This window comes from Ambystoma mexicanum, chromosome 1q (genome assembly GCF_040938575.1).
Source record: "Ambystoma mexicanum isolate Mex_15411 chromosome 1q, UKY_AmexF1_1, whole genome shotgun sequence".
Lineage (NCBI taxonomy): Eukaryota > Metazoa > Chordata > Amphibia > Caudata > Ambystomatidae > Ambystoma > Ambystoma mexicanum.
In genome coordinates, this window is record NC_090922.1 from 735,304,267 (window position 1) to 735,328,388 (window position 24,122).

Sequence of the window (24,122 nt, forward strand, 5' to 3'; positions counted from 1 at the left end):
CAGTGCTACACCACCACAGAAAAAAGAAAATTACCTGGTAGCGCTACAAGGGTACCGTCAGGGTATTCAGAGAACAAACATTGGCAATGTCAACAGTTTGGGCTTTTGTGTAGGCATGGAAAAGGCCTTGCCAGGCACTGCCGTAGTGGTATTAACTGGCCATTTATGGCAGCAGGTGCAAAATGCTGCGAGCACCTGGGCATCTAATAACGGTGTCTGGCAAATGCCTAATACTTGCAGACAACACAAAACTGTTGGCTTTGCCAATGCTTTTTTCAACAGGACTTCAGTTAAGGACATGCATAGTGCTTGTAAATTGAGCGGCTGAATGCAGACCTGGTCTAGACATTTTTATTACAGCAGTAGAGGGTATACAGCTCCAATTAAGTCATTAACTCTCAGAAGACTGCTTTGAAAATAACACTGGCAGGCACGCTGAGGGTAAAGTTTGATGGTAATGCTTGAATAAAGCAAACTCAAAGAGTTCCCATGAAACTGTATTTTGGGCAGGGAGGGGCAGGAACTGGGTGGTAATTGCCACAGGGATTAGCATGGCCATGCCCAGTCAATAGGTAAATAACCAAAGAACACCTACAAGCTGTGTGACCCTCCTCATATGCCATGTCCCCCACTCTGTACTCTAATGCAATAGTGTCAGCTTACAGATGGCTAAAGAGCCACCTACTAGGCCCAAACTAAAAAAGATCAACTGTCTCCAAACAGCAGAGGGACTGCAGCTGTAAAGATAAAACAAAAGAGAGTCCAACACTGTAACCTCCCCATTGCCCAGATGGGCATGCATGCAATCTAGTCGTGTACGAAAAAGGAAAAGGGAGAGGATAAATCCACCTTCAAGTGAGCCAGCGTATGTTTCGGGAGGGGGCCAAAGGCTGCGTGGTACACCATAAATATTCAGTTCATCACTGCAGACTGAAGATGGACAGAGGATGTTCTGTTTTGAAGGTTTGTCTGCAGGTGTAGGGAACGTGGCATGCATTCACCGCAGCAACCCAAGTTTCATTTGACTCCTGTTTTGAGAGGATGCAGTCTTATGTGCGTGTGTGCAAAGGGACAGAGACGGGGGACACGTTTGACATACTCATGATGCACTATTTTCCGGCCATGTTTCAAGACTATTGTTCATCTGCTATTTACATGTGGTGGTCAGATAGCACAGCGAGTAGAGCGCTCACTGACACAGGTTCGAATCCCAACAAGGTCAAACTCAGCCTTTCATCCTTCTGAGGTCGATCAATAAGCACCTAATAAGCAGCGCTCGGATGCCTAAGGGTTCGTAGCGCTATGCAAATTATAATATATTTATCCAACTGTCATTTGGTGCGCCTGCCCCATTTTGCTATTTGTGATATCAATCTCAGAAACGAATAAGGGTTGCTTATCCACACCCAGAGCAGCCCCAATGTTAAATAAAGCACCAGGGGAAAGAGTATAAATCAATCCAGTGTATGTGTTTGTTTATTTATTTTTGCATTCACAAAGTGGGAACAGCCAGCAGGAATTTTCAGCCCGCAGGTGAAGTGGCAGAGCGTTCCAGTGATGGGCGGCGGTAGAAGGGGAGCTTGAGCCCCCAGGCTCTTGAAGCGTGGTGTGGTCAGTCGGTGGCTGTGGATGGAACTTTTATGTCTGGTGGAGGTAGAAGGGAAGCTGGAGCCCCGGGCCCTTGTGCGCATGGAGCGTGGTGTGGTCAGTCGTTGGCTGTGGATGGATCTTTTAGGTCTGGTGGAGGTAGTTTGGTAATTCTATGTGCGAGGTAGGATAGGGGTTTCATTCTCCATGTAATGCCATGTGTTGTTACACATTAGTTGCCAATGGTCTTGTATTTGATTCACATGTGGTTACTGGAGTTGAGACACCCCTCGCTCCAGGTGGAGGCACCTTTGCCTTTATGCTGTTTACTAGCAGGGCTTTCTTCATACAGGTGGACAAAGGTGTACCAGAGACTGGGTCTTAGTCGAGTCAGTATCACCCATGCGCTCAAATACTACCCGAGCATGACATTGCAAAAACTCTCGAGACCAGTCTCAATCTGTACAGTTTATCTAACAAGTTCACTACAACAGACATAGGGCATTAACACCATCCCCTGTATTCAAGACCAAAACAACTTTAACAGATACTGCTGGGTGCTACTTGGGCTCTGTTGCATGCCCTTCATATCGGATCTAGAAAGGGAAGCCCATTTACCACAATATAACTGTCTTTGCTTTGGCTGACTGAAACCTTAATGGGTTGGTCGATCAAGCTTGGGCACAAAACCCCTCAAACCATTGTGAATTACCGCCACCCAAAATCCATCCTATGTCAATGAGGAAAAACAAGAACCCCGCTGGCCTAACTAATGGCAAGAGTAGAGGACGTCAAGAGTTTTGGTTGAGCTCTGAGGAAAACACTAATGAGTTGGTAGATCACACCAGGGGAGTTGGTAGGTCTAGATAAGACCCGGGGCTAAGCTGATGTCGGCGCTGTTGGGACTGGGGGCTAGCTGGCCTTTTGGCTGTAGCTCCTGAGATTCTATCCGGGGCTACAACCAAAAGATCAGGGGCTATAGCCCCCTTAGCCCCCCCTAGCAACGCCCCTGGATCACACCAACCACAGACACAGGACTCCTCAGGGTTCCCATATTGCCTCCCCTTCCCACTAACCTACTCACTTTACCGAAAACTACATACATAAACACACATGCACACTGCAGCTTGATTCCTTCTTGTACCCCCAACTCCACTCCAATCACTGCAGAGCTATGTAGAATGCTCTCTGTGCGGCCCACAACAACTCTACCCCCATTGCACACTACTCTCCTCTTGGGCTCCTCCAGTGGCTCTCCTAATATCCCACACTTGCTAGCTAAATCCAAGTTGAGATGTCACCTCAAACTATTTTTGAACATAATTGCATGTTTCTGACATTTAGTATCTCTTGTTTCCATTTCTTGTATACATCTTATTTAATAGTACATCATCGGTTATTCACCTAATGTGCCTAATCTGACTCTGTCCCACTGATAAAGCTACCGAAGAACAGGCATTGGCAAAGCCACCGAAGTCCTGTATAAAACAAGCATTGGCAAAGCCACTGAAGCCATGTTTAAAACAAGCATTGGCAAAGCCACTGAAGACAATGGATAGAGTGCTATTCCTATGCTGCAAATTCATATACCCTGAAGATAAAGCTTAGCGACTGGGCATTATTTGATAAAGAAATAGTTAAGTGCAGTAGAACTTTTATTGCACCAATAAAATACCAAAATAAATTAACTCTGCAAAATGTTTAACCACATTTAAATCCTAAATAACTGCAACCAATGTTGAAATTAGGTTGACATCCCAACATTTAAATGCATTAAAAATGTGTGCCTAGAGTTACTGGATTGATTTATCTGAGAAACAAGTTGAAAAAAATCCCTCAAAAATCCTCCACTTTAAGACCAAACAATCCTTGTTTGTCAAAAAATCAAACAAGTCAGTAAAAATCCAAAATAAATCCTCCAACCCAAGTCAAATAAATATTTGCTTGGAAAAACTCCCCAAAAATCCTAAATAAATGCAAAAAAACAAGCCAGAAGCAATCCCAAAAAAATCTAAAAAGTGGATTTCTTGCACTATAAATAAGACAAACTGTAATGAATAGGCCCACGCAGGCATCCTCTCAAAACAGGAGTCAAATGAAACTTGGGTTGCTGCGGTGAATGCATGCCACGTTCCCTACACCTGCAGACAAACCTTCAAAACAGAACATCCTCTGTCCATCTTCAGTCTGCAGTGATGAACTGAATATTTATGGTGTACCACGCAGCCTTTGGCCCCCTCCCGAAACATACGCGGGCTCACTTGAAGGTGGATTTATCCTCTTCCTTTTCCTTTTTCGTACACGACTAGATTGCATGCATGCCCATCTGGGCAATGGGGAGGTTAAATCTAAAAAGTGGATTTCTTTTTACTAGGGAAGCATTGACCGAAATTCCCAACTGCACAGTCAGTGCAATAAAGACATAATGAAAATAACATGCAAAAGCGACCCTTCCATCAGTGACAAAGCAAGACAGCACACTTCTCAAGAAAAACACCCAAAGATGCCAATGGAAATTAGAGTGGTACCAGTGCGTCTGCTACTGCCCGGCTACGTGCGCCCTCCTCACCGTGTCCGCAGCCTCCAGCCGTCTATGCTGTAAAGTCCCGCAGCTCCAGCTACTGATTTTCTCTCTTGAGCAAAAGTGGGCAAACGGATACAAGTCCCTTTCACGTGGAGTTAAACAACATTTAAAAAACGTGAAGGGGGCTACTAATAATGCAGTCGCTTAAGGCGTTTCCAGGAAGCATGCGAGGCAGGTTTTGGTGCTGGTTGTTTGCTACGCAGACACACATGAGTACGAGGATGGCGAAGCTCGCATTAGGGGCCACCGAAAGACACTGCGAGCAGGCACAGCAACAGCCTCACTCACAGATTAATAACCTCCAAACAGTGTGCAGCCTCCTTACCTTGCTCTCGCTTCTTTTTTGATCCAATGCTGGCGCCCACACTCACTCGATCCGTCATTGCTGTTGGTGTGTTGCCAGGTCCAGACGAAAAAAATAAGCTGGATTCCCCTTCAAAACAAAACCAAAACAAGCTGACTCCCCCCAAAAAACAAAATAACGCAAACATACATATAACCCAGACATATTTTAGAATAAAAACTATTTACTAAAAATTGATTTTATTTTTCTGGTAATTAGTATTTTAATTTCTTATATGTGAGTAACTTATAAATGTGCATCATTGGGTTTTGGTTCTTCACTTCTGCTCCTTTGTCCAACTGGTCCTTGATTAGTATGCTCTGGTAACACTCAGTGGGGCCCACATCAACTGCCCCCATGTTGGTACTCAGAAGTCTTATGACACAGAAATATATTCCTTTCTATATTACTTTCATTCTGGGGCTTTAAATGTGTGCCTTTCACCGCTTGCCTTACAAGGTGTGTTTGCTGGAGCCCTTCTGTCCATCACTTCCCTTAGGCTATATATCCCTTAGGCTATACAGAAGTGTTCTCATTACCTCCTCACCCTTTAACATAGGTTTCACCACATCAGCCTATTGCTGACAAAGAAGGCTTTATAGCTTTTCAGTGGGGATTTAGTGTTTCAACTCCCTCTGGCTGGGCATCTATTGTTTTGTTTTGTTTATTATACAGCAAAAGTGGGCAAACGGATACAAGTCCCTTTCACGTGGAGTTAAACAACATTTAAAAAACGTGAAGGGGGCTACTAATAATGCAGTCGCTTAAGGCGTTTCCAGGAAGCATGCGAGGCAGGTTTTGGTGCTGGTTGTTTGCTACGCAGACACACGTGAGTACGAGGATGGCGAAGCTCGCATTAGGGGCCACCGAAAGACACTGCGAGCAGGCACAGCAAAAGCCTCACTCACAGATTAATAACCTCCAAACAGTGTGCAGCCTCCTTACCTTGCTCTCACTTCTTTTTTGATCCAATGCTGGCGCCCACACTCACTCGATCCGCCATTGCTGTTGGTGTGTTGCCAGGTCCAGACGAAAAAAATAAGCTGGATTCCCCTTCAAAACAAAACCACATTGTACAAGGGAAAGTGTTTCAAAGCACACACAGCCTCTTACTGTTCAGCGTGAGTGAACTACGGAGGCGGCTATCAAGGAGGGGAAGGAGAAATGGCAGCAACTCATGTCGCACAACATGTTTACATTTCTCATGGTGGCACTCACCTGAATTTATTTTCCACTCAGTGACAGCTGCCGGGTTCGATCAAACACCAATTCCACAGGAGCTTGTGACACATGTCCAGCTCAATGGGCTGGCACCACTTTGCTGATGAATGACATACCAAACATAAAAACGGAAGAGCTACCCGTCCACATTTGCCATGTAAGTGTGAACAGTACATAGGGCGGCCATCTTGGAGAGATATTACTTCCTTGAACAGGAAACTGTACCTTCAGAGAGATCATAAACGTAGGTATTTCTTTTATACAGTATGCCCAATAAATCATAGCGTGGTGTAAAATATATCAGCGTGTCTGTAAATTGTTGCATTAGCAATATGTAGTGGAGGGAAGAACAAGGTTGTCAAAGATGTTTAATTTTCCTTTATTTAAAAACAAAGTGCGCCAGAAAACAGTGACCCATACAAAAATACAGCTTCACGTGCTTACCTTCAGGCAGATGTCAGCTCGATCTCAGCAACCAAATTAGCAAATGCGTTTTTGTGGAAAATTGACCATATGTCCCGAAGACCTGACCCCCCTCTAAGCAGGTACATGATAGGCAAAGAGGAAAGACTGGGTTGGAGAAGGAAAGTACAGGATGGACATAGATGAAAGACTGGGTTGGCGAAAGAAAGCAGGTACAGCATAGGCAGAGAGGAAAGGAGTGCATGCAATGTGTAGGCCTGCGGCTTTCACTTTGGCACAACATGGCCTAAAGCTTTTCCGTTGCCACATTGGGGATTGTGAGGGTACTGGGTGGGTGCTTTTAACTGGGATGGTGAAGACCTCAGAGAGTGCATGCAATGTTTAGGACTCCAGCTTTCACTTTGGCCCAACATAGTCTCAAGCCAAAAAAATGTGCTCAAAGCATTCTAAAATCATTTAGCACAAGTGCAACTAAGCAAAAACTGAATGACTATGGGTATCAGACCGCAAATCATCCTACAAACTCTGATGCTCTTAAGTAATCAGTAAGTTATCCCCAAATCATCAAGAACAAAGTTGTTTCATGGTGACACTCTTGAAGTAATCAGCAGGGCATCCCAGAATTATCCCCAAATCATCAGGGACAAACATGTTGATGCTCTTGAAGTAATCAGCAAGTCATCCTAAAATCATCAGGAACAAAGAGTTTTCTAAAATAGGCATGGTACTGGCATCATCAGTTAGTCATCCTAAGCTCATCCCCAAATCATCAACTACCATTCTGAGACATTTGCTGATGACTTTAAAAGCTCTATGACTTTGGATGATGTGGGAATGACTTCTAATGTAGTTCAATGATCATCAGAGACTCCAGGATGATCTCTAAAGTCATCCTTTTAGACAAGGGGAGAGCGACTAGCACAACAAATGCAGCTTGTCTGCCTCTTAAATCGAGGTACCCTGTGGGTCCTGATAGTCTCGATGATCACCAACATGTGCACTCTGAAATAAACAAGCCTAAAAACTGTCCAATGCTCATGCACTGATCCTGATTACATTCATTTGACATTGAAGTTGAAAATATTGGATAAGTGACACTCAGAAAATAGATCTTCATCTTCCTTATACTTTATTCTATACCAAAGCTTGTAAAATAGCTCAGCGGGCTGAGAGCTTGCTGCTCCAAACGGTGTGTGACACAGCCCCCTTCCCTCCGTTTTGTGCTGCCATTTCCTGGGCTATGCCCGTGGAGCGCTCCTAGAGCCAGTCCTGACTCCAGGCTCAGCATTGGCTCGGCCTCACCCATGAATTCTCTGGCTCTCCCACCTCCAAGCCAGCGTGGATATGATATGATAATTTCTTTATAACACGCCTGTACACAAGTCCTCGCAACTCCCTTAGCGCATATCTCACAACTTCTTTGCATCCACGTGCCCCCCTAATCCCCTCACCTGCCCCCTAGCTCCCTCAGGTTTCTTCTTTGACTGCGATAATCACTGTTGTCCACTGTCCTGTTTTCTGACGTATCTTGCCTACCTAGGTCTTCACTCTTCATTGCTCTTGTTTTTCCTCCCTGTTCTGCTTACTCTGCCTGTATTTCTCCTTGTATTCCTCCCTCATCCAGGTCCACTTCTTGCCACTATCTCCTGTGTTAATTCTGTAGTTTTGTATTTTTTTAGTCACCTCACTGACTGCCCTGTCCTATATTGTACTGCTGTGTGTTCTGTTGCACGCTTCCTCCAGGTTCTCATCTGCCAACTACATTGTCCTTGTTGTTCTTGGTTTTGACTTCTCAGCATATCGTTCATTTAGCAAACGTTTCTACTATTAGCTGAGCTCTTGTCAATTGTCTACTAGTGTCTCGTCCCTTTTTTCTCGTCTGCTTGAACCCCTCCCTATGTCCTTCCCTACTGTCCCCCACCACCACTCCCCTCCCACCCCCTTTCTCCTTCTCACCTCTCCCCATCTACTTTATGCTCTTCTCTATTTCTCCTATCTTTTCTAACTGCTTCTCTATCGACTATGCTGCTCTCCTCACTAAATCTGGTGGGAGGAAGTTTAAAAAGGACACCCTGGTCTCCAACCCAGGCCTCACTATCACTGACACCTATACCAGTGCCTCCTCTAGGCAAACCCTCACAGGCATCTTCTTTGTCGTTTCCTCACCAGACCTATGGATTCTTCATATGGTCTCTATGCTTTCTCCTTTCTCTTCCTCTCCCATTAATGGTGGCACCCGGTGGGAAGCCCTCCTGGCCCCCTTCCACTCATTTAAGGTAATCATTAATGTTTACCTGAATGGTACCGTACCGTCTTGACCAAGGCCCTCAGGCCAACCTTCTCCTCTTTGATAGACGCTTCCCGCGCCTCATCAATTTCCTTTCTGCTTCTACTGTAGCCTCTCTTCCATCCACAGCTTCCTTGCCTCCCACTGATTTCTCATCTTTGGCTACCTTGACCTCTCCTCCTTCCTCTTCTGCCCCCTATTGGGCTTCTTCTACACTTCCACAGGGCATACCTCTGATTTGCACCTCCACCCGGAAGTCTTTCAAGGATGGCATCCGTCTCCATATTGCCACTCTCAACTCTCGTTCAGCTGTCAAAAACTCCTCTGACATCTGCCACCTCCTGGAAGAACTTGACCATGATGTCATCGGTCTCACCGAGACATGGTTCACAGCCAGCTCTGTCACAAGCTTTGACACTCTCCTCCCCGATGGCTACAAGATCCTCTCCATGCCCAGATCCAACGGTTCTGGAAGGGGTGTAGCCCTGATCTTCTAGGAGTGAATTCCTGCCTCTGTCATTCCCACACATGCCCACTTCTCTTTTGAATGTCTCGTCTGTAGGCTCTCTCTCTCTCCAAGCCATTCCCTTACTGTGACTACCATCTATCGACCACCTGGTCAGATCTCCTCCTTCCTCTCTGGGTGGGATGACCTTTCCTCCGCCCTCCTGGTCTCGACCACTCAACTCCTCCCTCTTGGATACTTAAACATCCACCTGGATGCTTCCTGTCCTTCCTCTAGACTCTTTTGCAACCTCTGTGACTCTCACTCTCTATCCACCCTCCGGTCTGACTCACTCTGCAGGGCACACTTTGGATCTTCTGATCTCTTCAGACCTTCCCCTTTCTATCCCTCTCACCATTCCCCTCTCCTGGAGTGATAACGTTCTCCTTTCTTCCCATCTCACCCTCTCTACCCATCAGGCCAAGCCAACTCCAGCACTGCCACCTACCTTCTCGGTCATCCAACCCCTGTGTCAGTTGAGGTTATCGCTGCCACTTTCTCCCCCCCTGCCCCTTCGGCTGACTGACACCCTGGTACAGCCCTTTCCATGCTCCACTCTGCTATATCTGATACTCTTGATGTTCTTGCCCCTGTTATGAGGATCTACTTGAAGCCCAAAGCCAAGAGCAATGCCTGGTATGAATCAGACCTCGTCATGCTTAAACGATAGTGCAGGGTGGCTGAGAGGAAATGACATGCTTCCGGTACATCCTCTGTCAAACTGGCCTACAGCCTGCTCCAACAGCAATACCAGATCTCTGTCCGCACCAAGAAGAGAGCCCACATCCAAGCCTGTGTCTCTGCAGCATCCAATAAGTTGCCCAAACTCTTTAAAATCTGCAAGGAGCTGGCCAATCCTGTTGCAGTCTCTGCCTCTCCTGTCCCCTCCCAGGCCCTCTGCAGGATCCTGGCTTCTCATTTCATCTCTAAAACTCATTCTGTCGTCTATCTCTTCCTCTTCCCCTCCCCTCTATACCCCAGCCCTTCCTCTGGCTCCTCTCTGGCCACCTCTCCTCCCTCCTTCTCTCCCTTTCCCATGTTCTCCCCAGATGAGGTTTCTAGACAAGTCCGATCTATGAAAGTCTCATCAAAACAGGTTCTCCCCTGTTCCTCCAAAACCATCAAGGACCACATTGATACCCTGGCTCCTGCTTTAGCTGACTTTTGTAACTGTTCCTTTTCCACTGGTGTCTTCCCTTCCCCCCTGAAACACTCCCTTGTGCACCCTCTTAAGAAACCCTCAGCCAACCCCTCCTGCTTGGCTAACTACCACCCGATCTCCACCCCTCCTTTCCTGGCCAAACTCCTGGAAAAGTTGTCCATCGCCAAGCTAAATTTTCGCACTGAATCTGTTGGTTGTCTGCATGACCATCAGTTTGGCTTCAGAGCTGCCAGAAGCACAGAAACTGCTCTCCTGAACATCCTTGAAGTCCCGCTCTCAAACCGCCGATTCCAAGACCCTCTGTGTCCTCATCTTACTTAATCTCTCTTCTGCCTTTGACACGGTCAACCATGCCATCCTGCTCAACCGTCTCTGTGATAACCTGGGTATCACTGATCAGGTCCTGGCTTGGCTGACCTCTTTCCTCTCCGATCGACCTTCCCAGGTCCAACTTGGGTCCTTCCTCTCCTCTATCTCTCTCTCTACATGTGGTGTTCCCCAACGGTCTAACCTCTCTCCCTGGCTGTTCAACCAATACTTGACACTTCTAGCCCAGTGCATCGCCGCTCTCTGCCCCAACTTCCAGTGCAATGCGGATTACACTCGGCTCATGTTCAGGCTCCCTTCTGCCACCTCTTCTTCTTCTCCCATTTCTGACTGCCTGTCTGCTATCCAGGAGTGGTGTGCCACCAATGATCTCTGCCTTAATGCCAGTAAGACTGAGATTCTCCTCATCGGCACACCTACTCCCTCCTTTCCGGCCACTCTCTGGCCGGCCTCTCTTTGCCCTCTTCCTGCTCCCACCTGTGAGGCTAAAAACCTCGGGGTCATCTTTGACTCCACATCCTTCTCTCTCCACATCTCTGACATCTCTAAGAAGTCACACTACCAGCTGCACCTCCTCATAGGTATTCTTGCTTTCCTCTCCTTCCCCAGAAACTCACTGTCTCCAGAGCTGGTTCTCTCTAGGCTGGACTTAAGTTAAAACTTAAAAAAGGACATTGTGTTCTAATAAAAATTACAGTTTGCCAATATTGTCAGATTTGTAAACCATTGAATAACCTCAGTTTTGCAACTGTTTACAAAGCTCCTTTAAACATTTCACAAATTTAGTGTTTACTTAAGTTTGCACAGTATTTAAATGAGTGAGCACCTTCTTTGCCAATGTTTTACAAAAATGTAAACTACATGCAATACCTTATATTAACAAAGTTTGCTCTTTTGTAAACCTAACCAAACATATTGTTTGAAATGTTTACACATTTGCGTGTACCATTAAAACAAAAGGTATGCAACATTGTTGTAAACTATGTAAATCTTGCGTTAATGGTTTACAGAACATTTCTAAACCTTGCGAACCAAAGGTTGGGTATGGTTTACAAAACAAGCAAACCATTGTAAGCACAATGTTTTGCACATAGTTTACATTGTTGTAAAATGTTTGGAACCGTAGTGTACACCCATTCAAATGTTGTGTACACTGCTAGTAGACATTATGTTTGCAAAATAATTACAACAGCTTTGTAAAGTGTTGCAAAGTCACGGTTCCGCAATGATTTACTAGTCTGAGAACATTGGTAAACTACCATTTTCATGCAGTGAATGCATTGAAAAAGTTCCTGTAAGAAACATTGTAAGGGAGAATGTACAGTGTACAGCACCACTGCACAATAAACACAAAAAAAGGGAAAAAAAAGATGTTTGTTAACAAACCCTCACCCGAAAAAAAAGGTTATTTTCAGAGCTACCACTAAATATTATAAAACTTAAATTGTGTTTATCTCCCTCACATCCGTTTGAGTGGATGCAGAATAAGAAATGTATTATGTGCATCCATGGACCCTGGGACTTGAGGGCACAAAAAGAAATACAGAACAGGTAACAAATAGGCCCTAAAGTCATATGTAAGAATCTAGCTACTTAAGTGAACAGGTGGGTCTTCAAATTCTTTTTAATGGGGTAATTCATAGAATTCAGCACACAAGTGGCGCACGCGGCTGGCGCACAGAGTGCGCATGCAACTGTCTGTGCCAGCCGCGTGCGCTAAAATCCATTTCCGCGCACAGCGTATTCATGGATTTTAACATCCAAAGCCAGCCGTGGCACTGAGTGGCGTATTAACCCTGCAGCAGCGCCAGTTATGCCCCCAAACCCTCCCCGTGCGCCATGTACAGCGCACAAATCCCATACATGGCACACAGGCTCACAACCTCGAAAACGCCTGTAAAACTCCCCGGGCACCCCTCCGAATACACGCACCCCGCAACGCGGGTAGTCTCACACGTGATTGGACCTGTGCGAGCGGGGTACGTGTATTACTGGGGTTTGCGGGAAGTATCATACGCGATTGGCCCTGTGCGAGCGGGGTACGTATATTACTGGGGTTCGCGGGAAGTTTCACATGCGATTGGACCTGTGCGAGCGGGGTACGTGTATTACTGGGGTTCGCGGGAAGTTTCACACGCGATTGGCCCTGTGCGAGCGGGGTACGTGTATTGCTGGGGTTCACGGGACGTTTCACATGTGATTGGCCCTGTGCGAGTGGGGTACGTGTATTACTGGGGTTCATGGGAAGTTTCACACGCGATTGGCCCTGTGCGAGCGGGGTACGTGTATTTATTACTGGGGTTTGCAGGAAGTTTCACACGCGATTGGCCCTGTGCGAGCGGGGTACATGTATTACTGGGGTTCGCGGGAAGTGTCACACGCGATTGGCCCTGTGCGAGCGGGGTAAGTGTATTACTGGGGTTTGCGGGAAGTTTCACACGCGATTGGACGTGTGCGAGCGGGGTACGTGCATTACTGGGGTTCGCGGGAAGTTTCACACACGATTGGCCCTCTGCAAGTGGGGAACGTGTATTACTGGGGTTCGCAGGAAGTTTCACACACGATTGGCCCTGTGCGAGCGGGGTACGTGTATTACTGGGGTTCATGGGAAATTTTGCACGCGATTGGCCCTGTGCGAGTGGGGTACGTGTATTACTGGGGTTCGCGGGAAGTTTCACACGTGATTGGCCCTGTGCAAGCGGGGTACGTATATTTCTGGGGTGCGTGTGAAGTTTCACACGCGATTTTGCTGTCAGAGTGGGGTACATGTATTTCGGGGGTGCGCGTGAAGTTTCACACGCGATTTTGCTGTCAGAGCGGGGTACTTGTATTTCGGGGGTGCGCGTGAAGTTTCACACGCGATTTTGCTGTCAGAGCGGGGTACGTGTATCCAGTGTGGTGCTCGGGAAGTCCTACACGTGAATTGGCAGTGTGGGTCCTCCCAGGTGTCCCCTCTATCCCCTCCACAGCCCCTGCAGGCAGCCCACACCACAGGGGACTACCCTGCACCCCTGGTCATGTCCCGCAGGAAGCCCATCCACCATGGGCATGCCCCCCAGCCAAGCCACATGTCACCTTGCAATATGATCACCAACTCATGTACCTCAGCACCCCCACCCCCCCAGCAGTGAGGGGCACCTGTCAGCAGCCCCCCTCTCATGTCCCCCAGCACACCCACCACCCAGGAGTGAGGGGCACCTGCCAGCAGGCCCCCACTCATGTCCCCCAGCACCCCGACCCCCCAGCAGTGAGGGGCACCTACCTGCAGGCCCCCACTCATGTCCCACTCATGTCCCCCTGTACCCCCACCCCCCAGCAGTGAAGGGCACCTGCCAGCAGTCCCACACTCTTGTCCCCCAGCACCCCTACCCCCCACCAGTGAGGGGCACCTGCCAGCAGGCCCCCACTCATGTCCCCCTGCACCCCATCCCCCAGCAGTGAGGGGCACCTGCCAGCAGGCCCCCACTCATGTCCCCCTGCACCCCCACCCCCCAGCAGTGAGGGGCACCTGCCAACAGGCCCCCACTCATGTCCCACTAATGTCCCCCAGCACCCACACCCCCCAGCAGTGAGGGGCACCTGTCAGCAGGCCCCCACTCATGTCCCACTCATGTCCTCCTGCACCCCCACACCCCAGCAGTGAGGGGCACCTGCCAGCAGGCCCCACTCATGTCCCACTCATGTCCCCCAGCACCCCCACCTCCAGAAGTGAGGGGCACCTGCCAGCAGGTCCCCACTCATGTCACCCCACATGAAATAAAGATGCACAATCATGGCCCACTTCTACACCAAAATACCACAGCATGCCACCCCATTCTTGAGACGCAATGATTTCCCAATCCACCCCACACTGACATGCCTATCTCAAGACACAAACCAAAAGTCAACTATGTACATCAACACATGCCCGTCACACACTGGTTGGCATTGATTGTGTAGCCCCACATTTTCACATGCATTAATCCAATGAGCAAATCCCACACATGGAACTAAAATATCAAAATGTGGGCCTCATTACAACCCTGGCGTTAAGGGGTTAACGACACCGTAAAAGGCTGCGGCGCCGTTAAACCCTTAACGCCCGATTCACACTTTAATGCCTGCTTTTTCCAGGCGTTAAAGTCCAACCCGCTAAGGGACCTTGGTGCTAATTACGGCACCGTAATTTACGGTGCCGTAATTAGCGCCTTCCCCATTCCCATTGAGCCCTATGGGCCAAAAATGGGAAGGGGGAAGGGGCCATGGTGAATGGGGATTTACCGCCCGCCAACCTTGGAATGGGGCGGTAAATCCGCCATCCACCATGGCGGAATCCTTCATGGACCACGGTTCTAATAGCACCATGGTCCAACGCCAGGGTTGTAATTATGTACAAAAATAAAGCAATTAAATGAAAGCATAACAAAATAGCATACATGAAATGAAAAGCATGTGCAAAAGATGAGTAATTGAAAAGTATAACCAATCCAAAGAAATCCGATAGAAAAATAGTCCAAACTCTCCCTCCACCAACGCAAATCCAAAGGAAACGTAAAAGATAAATCCATTGAACCATGGTGAAATCAAAAGAAAAAGTTCATAATAATCCATTGTCCAACTATGTACAATCCATTGTCCAATACAAAAATCCATTAATCCATGTTCAAAATCAAATAAAAAGTTCAAATAAATCAATTGTCCAACTATGTACATTCCATTGTCAAGGGTCCATGAGCCCAACGAAAGAAGTGCAACCTACCTAAGAAACTACCTAATAAAAAAAACTATATACAAATGTGTGTGGCATAGTCCATTCACCACAAATCAATGGAAAAGGAAAAGGAAACCTAACTCTAAAAACTATTTACAATGGCAGCGGGCTAGTCCGACGGATCACTTCCCAATTTCCCGGGCCAGGGCATCATCGAACTCCTGCCCGATGTCGCGGAGGCGGTCCTCTTCAATGGCCCCGAGGGTTCGCAGGGACGATGACATGTGGACCTCCAACTCCCTGCAAATTGCCCCCAGCCAAGCCACATGTCACCTTGCAATATGATCACCAACCCATGTACCTCAGCACCCCCACACCCCAGCAGTGAGGGGCACCTGTCAGCAGGCCCCCACTCGTGTCCCCCAGCACCCCCACCCCCCAGCAGTGAGGGGCACCTGCCAGCAGGCCCCCACTCATGTCCCCCAGCACCCCGACCCCCCAGCAGTGAGGGGCACCTACCTGCAGGCCCCCATTCATGTCCCACTCATGTCCCCCTGTACCCCCACCCCCCAGCAGTGAAGGGCACCTGCCAGCAGGCCCCCACTCATGTCCCCCTGCACCACCACCCGCCAGCAGTGAGGGGCACCTGCCAGCAGGCCCCCACTCATGTCCCACTCATGTCCCCAGCACCCCCACCCCCCAGCAGTGAGGGGCACCTGCCAGCAGACACCCACTCATGTCCCCCTGCACCCCCACCCCCCAGCAGTGAGGGGCTCCTGCCAGAAGGCCCCCACTCATGGCCCACTCATGTCCCCCAGCACCCCCACCCCCCCAGCATTGAGGGGAACCTGCCAGCAGGCCCCCACTCATGTCCCCCAGCACCCCCACCCCGCAGCAGTGAGGGGCACCTGCCAGCAGGCCCCCACTCATGTCCCCCAGCACTGCCACCCCCCAGCAGTGAGGGGCACCTGCCAGCAGGCCCCCACTCATGTCCCCCAGCACCCACACCCCCCAGAATTGAGGGGCACCTGCCAGCAGGCCCCCACTCATGTCCCCAGCACCCCCACCCCCCAGCAGTGAGGGGCACCTGCCAGCAGGCCCCCTCTCATGTCCCACTCATGTCCCCCAGCTCCCCCACACCCCAGCAGTGAGGGGCACCTGCCAGCAGGACCCCACTCATGTCCCCCAGCACCCCCACCCCCCAGCAGTGATGGGCACCTGCCAACAGGCCCCCATTCATGTCCCCCAGCGCCCCCACCACCCAGCAGTGAGGGGCACCTGCCAGCAGGCCCCCACTCATGTCCCCCTGCACCCCTACCCCCCAGCAGTGAGGGGCACCTGCCAGCAGGCCCCCACTCATGTCCCACTCATGCCCCCCTGCACTCCCACCCCCAGCAGTGAGGGGCACCTGCCAGCAGTCCCGCACTCTTGTCCCCCAGCACCCCTACCCCCCAGCAGTGAGGGACACCTGCCAGCAGGCCCCCACTCATGTCCCCCTGCACCCCATCCCCCAGCAGTGAGGGGCACCTGCCAGCAGGCCCCCACTCATGTCCCCCTGCACCCCCACCCCCCAGCAGTGAGGGGCACCTGCCAGCAGGCCCCCACTCATGTCCCACTAATGTCCCCCAGCACCCCCACCCCCAGCAGTGAGGGGCACCTGTCAGCAGGCCCCCACTCATGTCCCACTCATGTCCTCCTGCACCCCCATGCCCCAGCAGTGAGGGGCACCTGCCAGCAGGCCCCACTCATGTCCCACTCATGTCCCCCAGCACCCCCACCTCCAGCAGTGAGGGGCACCTGCCAGCAGGTCCCCACTCATGTCCCCCCACATGAAATAAAGATGCACAATCATGGCCCACTTCTACACCAAAATACCACAGCATGCCACCCTATTCTTGAGACGCAATGATTTCCCAATCCACCCCACACTGACATGCCTATCTCAAGACACAAACCAAAAGTCAACTATGTACATCAACACATGCCCGTCACACACTGGTTGGCATTGATTGTGTAGCCCCACATTTTCACATGCATTAATCCAATGAGCAAATCCCACACATGGAACTAAAATATCAAAATGTGGGCCTCATTACAACCCTGGCGTTAAGGGGTTAACGACACCGTAAAAGGCTGCGGCGCCGTTAAACCCTTAACGCCCGATTCACACTTTAATGCCTGCTTTTTCCAGGCGTTAAAGTCCAACCCGCTAAGGGACCTTGGTGCTAATTACGGCACCGTAATTTACGGTGCCGTAATTAGCGCCTTCCCCATTCCCATTGAGCCCTATGGGCCAAAAATGGGAAGGGGGAAGGGGCCATGGTGAATGGGGATTTACCGCCCGCCAACCTTGGAATGGGGCGGTAAATCCGCCATCCACCATGGCGGAATCCTTCATGGACCACGGTTCTAATAGCACCATGGTCCAACGCCAGGGTTGTAATTATGTACAAAAATAAAGCAATTAAATGAAAGCATAACAAAATAGCATACATGAAATGAAAAGCATGTGCAAAAGATGAGTAATTGAAAAGTATAACCAATCCAAAGAAATCCGATAGAAAAATAGTCCAAACTCTCCCTCCACCAACGCAAATCCAAAGGAAACGTAAAAGATAAATCCATTGAACCATGGTGAAATCAAAAGAAAAAGTTCATAATAATCCATTGTCCAACTATGTACAATCCATTGTCCAATACAAAAATCCATTAATCCATGTTCAAAATCAAATAAAAAGTTCAAATAAATCAATTGTCCAACTATGTACATTCCATTGTCAAGGGTCCATGAGCCCAACGAAAGAAGTGCAACCTACCTAAGAAACTACCTAATAAAAAAAACTATATACAAATGTGTGTGGCATAGTCCATTCACCACAAATCAATGGAAAAGGAAAAGGAAACCTAACTCTAAAAACTATTTACAATGGCAGCGGGCTAGTCCGACGGATCACTTCCCAATTTCCCGGGCCAGGGCATCATCGAACTACTGCCCGATGTCGCGGAGGCGGTCCTCTTCCATGGCCCCGAGGGTTCGCAGGGACGATGACATGTGGACCTCCAACTCCCTGCAAATTGCCCCCAGCCAAGCCACATGTCACCTTGCAATATGATCACCAACCCATGTACCTCAGCACCCCCACACCCCAGCAGTGAGGGGCACCTGTCAGCAGGCCCCCACTCGTGTCCCCCAGCACCCCCACCCCCCAGCAGTGAGGGGCACCTGCCAGCAGGCCCCCACTCATGTCCCCCAGCACCCCGACCCCCCAGCAGTGAGGGGCACCTACCTGCAGGCCCCCATTCATGTCCCACTCATGTCCCCCTGTACCCCCACCCCCCAGCAGTGAAGGGCACCTGCCAGCAGGCCCCCACTCATGTCCCCCTGCACCACCACCCGCCAGCAGTGAGGGGCACCTGCCAGCAGGCCCCCACTCATGTCCCACTCATGTCCCCAGCACCCCCACCCCCCAGCAGTGAGGGGCACCTGCCAGCAGACACCCACTCATGTCCCCCTGCACCCCCACCCCCCAGCAGTGAGGGGCTCCTGCCAGAAGGCCCCCACTCATGGCCCACTCATGTCCCCCAGCACCCCCACCCCCCCAGCATTGAGGGGAACCTGCCAGCAGGCCCCCACTCATGTCCCCCAGCACCCCCACCCCGCAGCAGTGAGGGGCACCTGCCAGCAGGCCCCCACTCATGTCCCCCAGCACTGCCACCCCCCAGCAGTGAGGGGCACCTGCCAGCAGGCCCCCACTCATGTCCCCCAGCACCCACACCCCCCAGAAGTGAGGGGCACCTGCCAGCAGGCCCCCACTCATGTCCCCAGCACCCCCACCCCCCAGCAGTGAGGGGCACCTGCCAGCAGGCCCCCTCTCATGTCCCACTCATGTCCCCCAGCTCCCCCACACCCCAGCAGTGAGGGGCACCTGCCAGCAGGACCCCACTCATGTCCCCCAGCACCCCCACCCCCCAGCAGTGATGGGCACCTGCCAACAGGCCCCCATTCATGTCCCCCAGCGCCCCCACCACCCAGCAGTGAGGGGCACCTGCCAGCAGGCCCCCACTCATGTCCCCCTGCACCCCTACCCGCCAGCAGTGAGGGGCACCTGCCAGCAGGCCCCCACTCATGTCCCACTCATGCCCCCCTGCACTCCCACCCCCAGCAGTGAGGGGCACCTGCCAGCAGTCCCACACTCTTGTCCCCCAGCACCCCTACCCCCCAGCAGTGAGGGACACCTGCCAGCAGGCCCCCACTCATGTCCCCCTGCACCCCATCCCCCAGCAGTGAGGGGCACCTGCCAGCAGGCCCCCACTCATGTCCCCCTGCACCCCCACCCCCCAGCAGTGAGGGGCACCTGCCAGCAGGCCCCCACTCATGTCCCACTAATGTCCCCCAGCACCCCCACCCCCAGCAGTGAGGGGCACCTGTCAGCAGGCCCCCACTCATGTCCCACTCATGTCCTCCTGCACCCCCATGCCCCAGCAGTGAGGGGCACCTGCCAGCAGGCCCCACTCATGTCCCACTCATGTCCCCCAGCACCCCCACCTCCAGCAGTGAGGGGCACCTGCCAGCAGGTCCCCACTCATGTCCCCCCACATGAAATAAAGATGCACAATCATGGCCCACTTCTACACCAAAATACCACAGCATGCCACCCCATTCTTGAGACGCAATGATTTCCCAATCCACCCCACACTGACATGCCTATCTCAAGACACAAACCAAAAGTCAACTATGTACATCAACACATGCCCGTCACACACACACACTGGTTGGCATTGATTGTGTAGCCCCACATTTTCACATGCACTAATCCAATGAGCAAATCCCACACATGGAACTAAAATATCAAAATGTGGGCCTCATTACAACCCTGGCGTTAAGGGGTTAACGACACCGTAAAAGGCTGCGGCGCCGTTAAACCCTTAACGCCCGATTCACACTTTAATGCCTGCTTTTTCCAGGTGTTAAAGTCCAACCCGCTAAGGGACCTTGGTGCTAATTACGGCACCGTAATTTACGGTGCCGTAATTAGCGCCTTCCCCATTCCCATTGAGCCTTATAGGCCAAAAATGGGAAGGGGGAAGGGGCCATGGTGAATGGGGATTTACCGCCCGCCAACCTTGGAATGGGGCGGTAAATCCGCCATCCACCATGGCGGAATCCTTCATGGACCACGGTTCTAATAGCACCATGGTCCAACGCCAGGGTTGTAATTATGTACAAAAATAAAGCAATGAAATGAAAGCATAACAAAATAGCATACATGAAATGAAAAGCATGTGCAAAAGATGAGTAATTGAAAAGTATAACCAATCCAAAGAAATCCGATAGAAAAATAGTCCAAACTCTCCCTCCACCAACGCAAATCCAAAGGAAACGTAAAAAAGATAAATCCTCTGAACCATGGTGAAATCAAAAGAAAAAGTTCATAATAATCCATTGTCCAACTATGTACAATCCATTGTCCAATACAAAAATCCATTAATCCATGTTCAAAATCAAATAAAAAGTTCAAATAAATCCATTGTCCAACTATGTACATTCCATTGTCAAGGGTCCATGAGCCCAACGAAAGAAGTGCAACCTACCTAAGAAACTACCTAATAAAAAAAACTATATACAAATGTGTGTGGCATAGTCCATTCACCACAAATCAAAGGAAAAGGAAAAGGAAACCTAACTCTAAAAACTATTTACAATGGCAGCGGGCTAGTCCGACGGCTCACTTCCCAATTTCCCGGGCCAGGGCATCATCGAACTCCTGCCCGATGTCCCGGAGGCGGTCCTCTTCCATGGCCCCGAGGGGTCGCAGGGATGATGACATGTGGACCTCCAACTCCCTGCAAATTGCCTCGATGATTGCCTTCAGCCCATTGCCGCTCTGCATCTATGGCCTGCCCAACCACTGCCACACGGAAGACACTTCCAATACTGAGTCCTCCTGCCCACTGGCCGATGCATGCCCCTCCAATGTTTAAGGCCCCGAGCCATCATGGCTCACACCTTGTTTCTGCTGCTGCTGTGCCTGTGCCTGTGCCCAGACTCTTGCTGCCTGCACGTCCTCCTCCGGCTGGGGTGCTGTTGTTGAGGTGGCCACCACTGCTGGACGTCCGACTCCCGACTGTGGCAGGGATGTGTCCTCCATCAGCCTGGCCGCAGGGTCAGAGGTAACTCCACAGGGTACCCAGGTGATGCATGGGTGGGAAGATGGCATGGAGGACGACTGGCGCATAGGGGGTTCAGGTGAGGAGGGGTTCGGAACAAGGTCTAGCAAACAGAGGAATCCAGCCCTGTTGACCCGTCCCAATAGGTCAACGCGGTCAACGAGGCATTTGAGATGACGTGCAGTGTCCTCACAAAAACACTGCAGGTCACCTCACATGCCCCGTTGACGAACGCCATCCCACTCAGAACAGACTAAACCCGGTCCCGGATAGCCACGTCTGCAGGGAGAGGAAGGCCAGTTGTTGTAAGCGGATCCCCTCCCTGTAAACGGGTCTGGATGTAGGCATCCCTGCTGGTGCAGGATGATGCAGTCACAGGATCGTGGACAGGATTACACACAGGCACCTCCACGGTGGCCTGTGCTGCCTCCTGTCCCTGCCACTGCACTGCACCACTAGCAGCAATGGAATCCCCATCTCCAGACCCAGTGTCTGTCCCTTCCACTGCCTCCTCCTCCACCAAGCCCCCCACCAAATTGGATGACTCCGTGCCATCTTCCTCCAGCGGACCCTGTGGGGTCTCAGCTGCCCTGTCTGCTGCAAAGGAGTCCAACTCTGACCTCCGCCTCTTGGACCTAACCTCGGCAGCTGCGGCCTGGGACAGCGTTCATTTTTTTTGTTGGGCCTGTTTCCTCAAACAGCATTCACTTCTTCTTTTGTCCTGTCTCCTCAGACAGCGTACAATTCTTCTTTTGGCGGGGGTGTTGCCAACACGCACACGTGTGTTTTTTTATGTTCTTTTTCCAGGCAGACGGTGAGTCGCGCACGGATTTACCAACTGTGCTTGCCCCATGTGTAGGCTGCGTGTAACATGCGTACGCTTATTTTTGTGTTCCTGGGTGCCACAGTGTAGTGCGGGTTCATTTTTCCACGCACGTAGTCTACGAGGTGTTGCGTGCCTGTTATTTTTTGTTTTCGGGGTGCCTGTGCATTGCGTGACCCGTCATCTTACCCCAGGGGTCACAGACAGCCTTGCTAGAGCACTAGGGTACGAATTCCATCTAGTATCCTACCCCTTTTACCCCCAATTGCCCAGGACAATCATTTACTGCTACTCCCATACGCACAACAACATCAGTGCCATGGTTGGGAGGCAACCAAGCGGTAAGGTAGGCAAAGGTGGCCGACCTCCAAAAGGTGGGCGTGGTGGGTGCAGTAGGGGACGTAGGACCAATCAGGGACACCCATGCCCCCGCCCATGATTGTGGGAAACATAGCTGATACCATCCCAGCTCAGCCCTTGTTGGACCAGCTCATTGTGGCACCTGACCCGGCACAGGATGACTCCCAGGCTAACTTCCAGGTCAGCAAGTCTAAGCCACGTGTGGTGGTGCAAGTTGGTGTCACCAGGCCACGTGGATCTGGGGCGGTGATGTCATCTGCTGCCCCAAGTAAGCAGGGTGGGGAGGCTGCAGGGACAGCTGCAGCTCTATCCACCCCAGCTCTGAGTCTCCCAGCTGGGACAGTGTCGGTCCCGGTCCATCAAACCGACGTTGACCCTGCCAACATCACACTTCAGCCAATGCCTGCACCAAGACCTATGGTCATTATGCCTTTGCACACTCCTAGTACCCAGTCCACTGGCGCTTCTGCCCCTACTGACCAGAGCAGCGTAAGCCACTCAGGCTCCGCTCCACCTTTGAAAAAGAGGAAGACGGGTGCTCTGGCACTACAGGCTGAGACCCCAGACACGGCTACACACTCCGTCACGTCAAGGAAGCCTAGCTTTAATGACGCCAAACTTGATGCACTTGTGACCTATGTGTCGGCACATAGCCACGAAATGATGGTGACTGCAGGGTGCAAAACCACACCTGGTCAACGTAGGGAACACTGGCAGACCATCGCGGACCGCATAAGTGCCCTTGGATTTGTGAGGCACACAGCTGATGATTGCTACAAGCGGTGGAATGACCTGAAATGCAGAGCAAAGAACAAGCTGGCATCAAATCATGCCGCTACTCTGGTGACTGGCGGTGGGTCTCCACCAGAGGACAACAAACTCACTGAACATGAATCTGTTGCTGGGACCTTCGTCACAGAGGAACAGATCCAAGGCGTGGGAGACCTACCTGATTACGACGCATTGTCCGGTGAGTGCCCATGCATGTGTGTGAAATCCATGTGTATGTTGTTTGGGTGACGGGTTCTGATTGAGTGCCAGGTGAGGGTGTGTACTCCTGAGTGTTATGGGTCACCCATGTGCTTCCTCCAACACATTCACGTGCCTTTGATTTGGGTATGACAGTATGCCTTCTGCCCACAGTAGCCAATTAGCCCCACATTACTGCTGTTGCCCTTGAACTATCATCTTGCAACAACATTGCTCTGATTTTTTCTGTGTTCATTCAGGCTGATTGTTTAGATCAACCCATTTTTCATATGATTTTTTCATCCCTAATGCCACATATGTGACATGCTTCTGTCATTGTTTACACCCCACATTGTGCCACTTTAGTTGCCTCATTATGTGAATGATTAGATCATTCAGGGCCAGAGAGTATTGGCCTGCTGAAATTTATTTTTAGGTCCTGTTTGCATGTGGAACATGATAGTTGTTTCATGTCATGTTGAAGTGACAAACCATTGATGTGTGCATCTGCTTACAATCACTGTCTTATTGTACACTGGATGTGTTGCAGTGTGTGGCAAATGCATATTTTGCAGCACTATTCTGCATTAATCTTCTCATCATGTCCGTGTGACAGAACTATTCAGTGACATATCACTGTAGTTGTCTAATTTACCATGGCTATGCTACATGA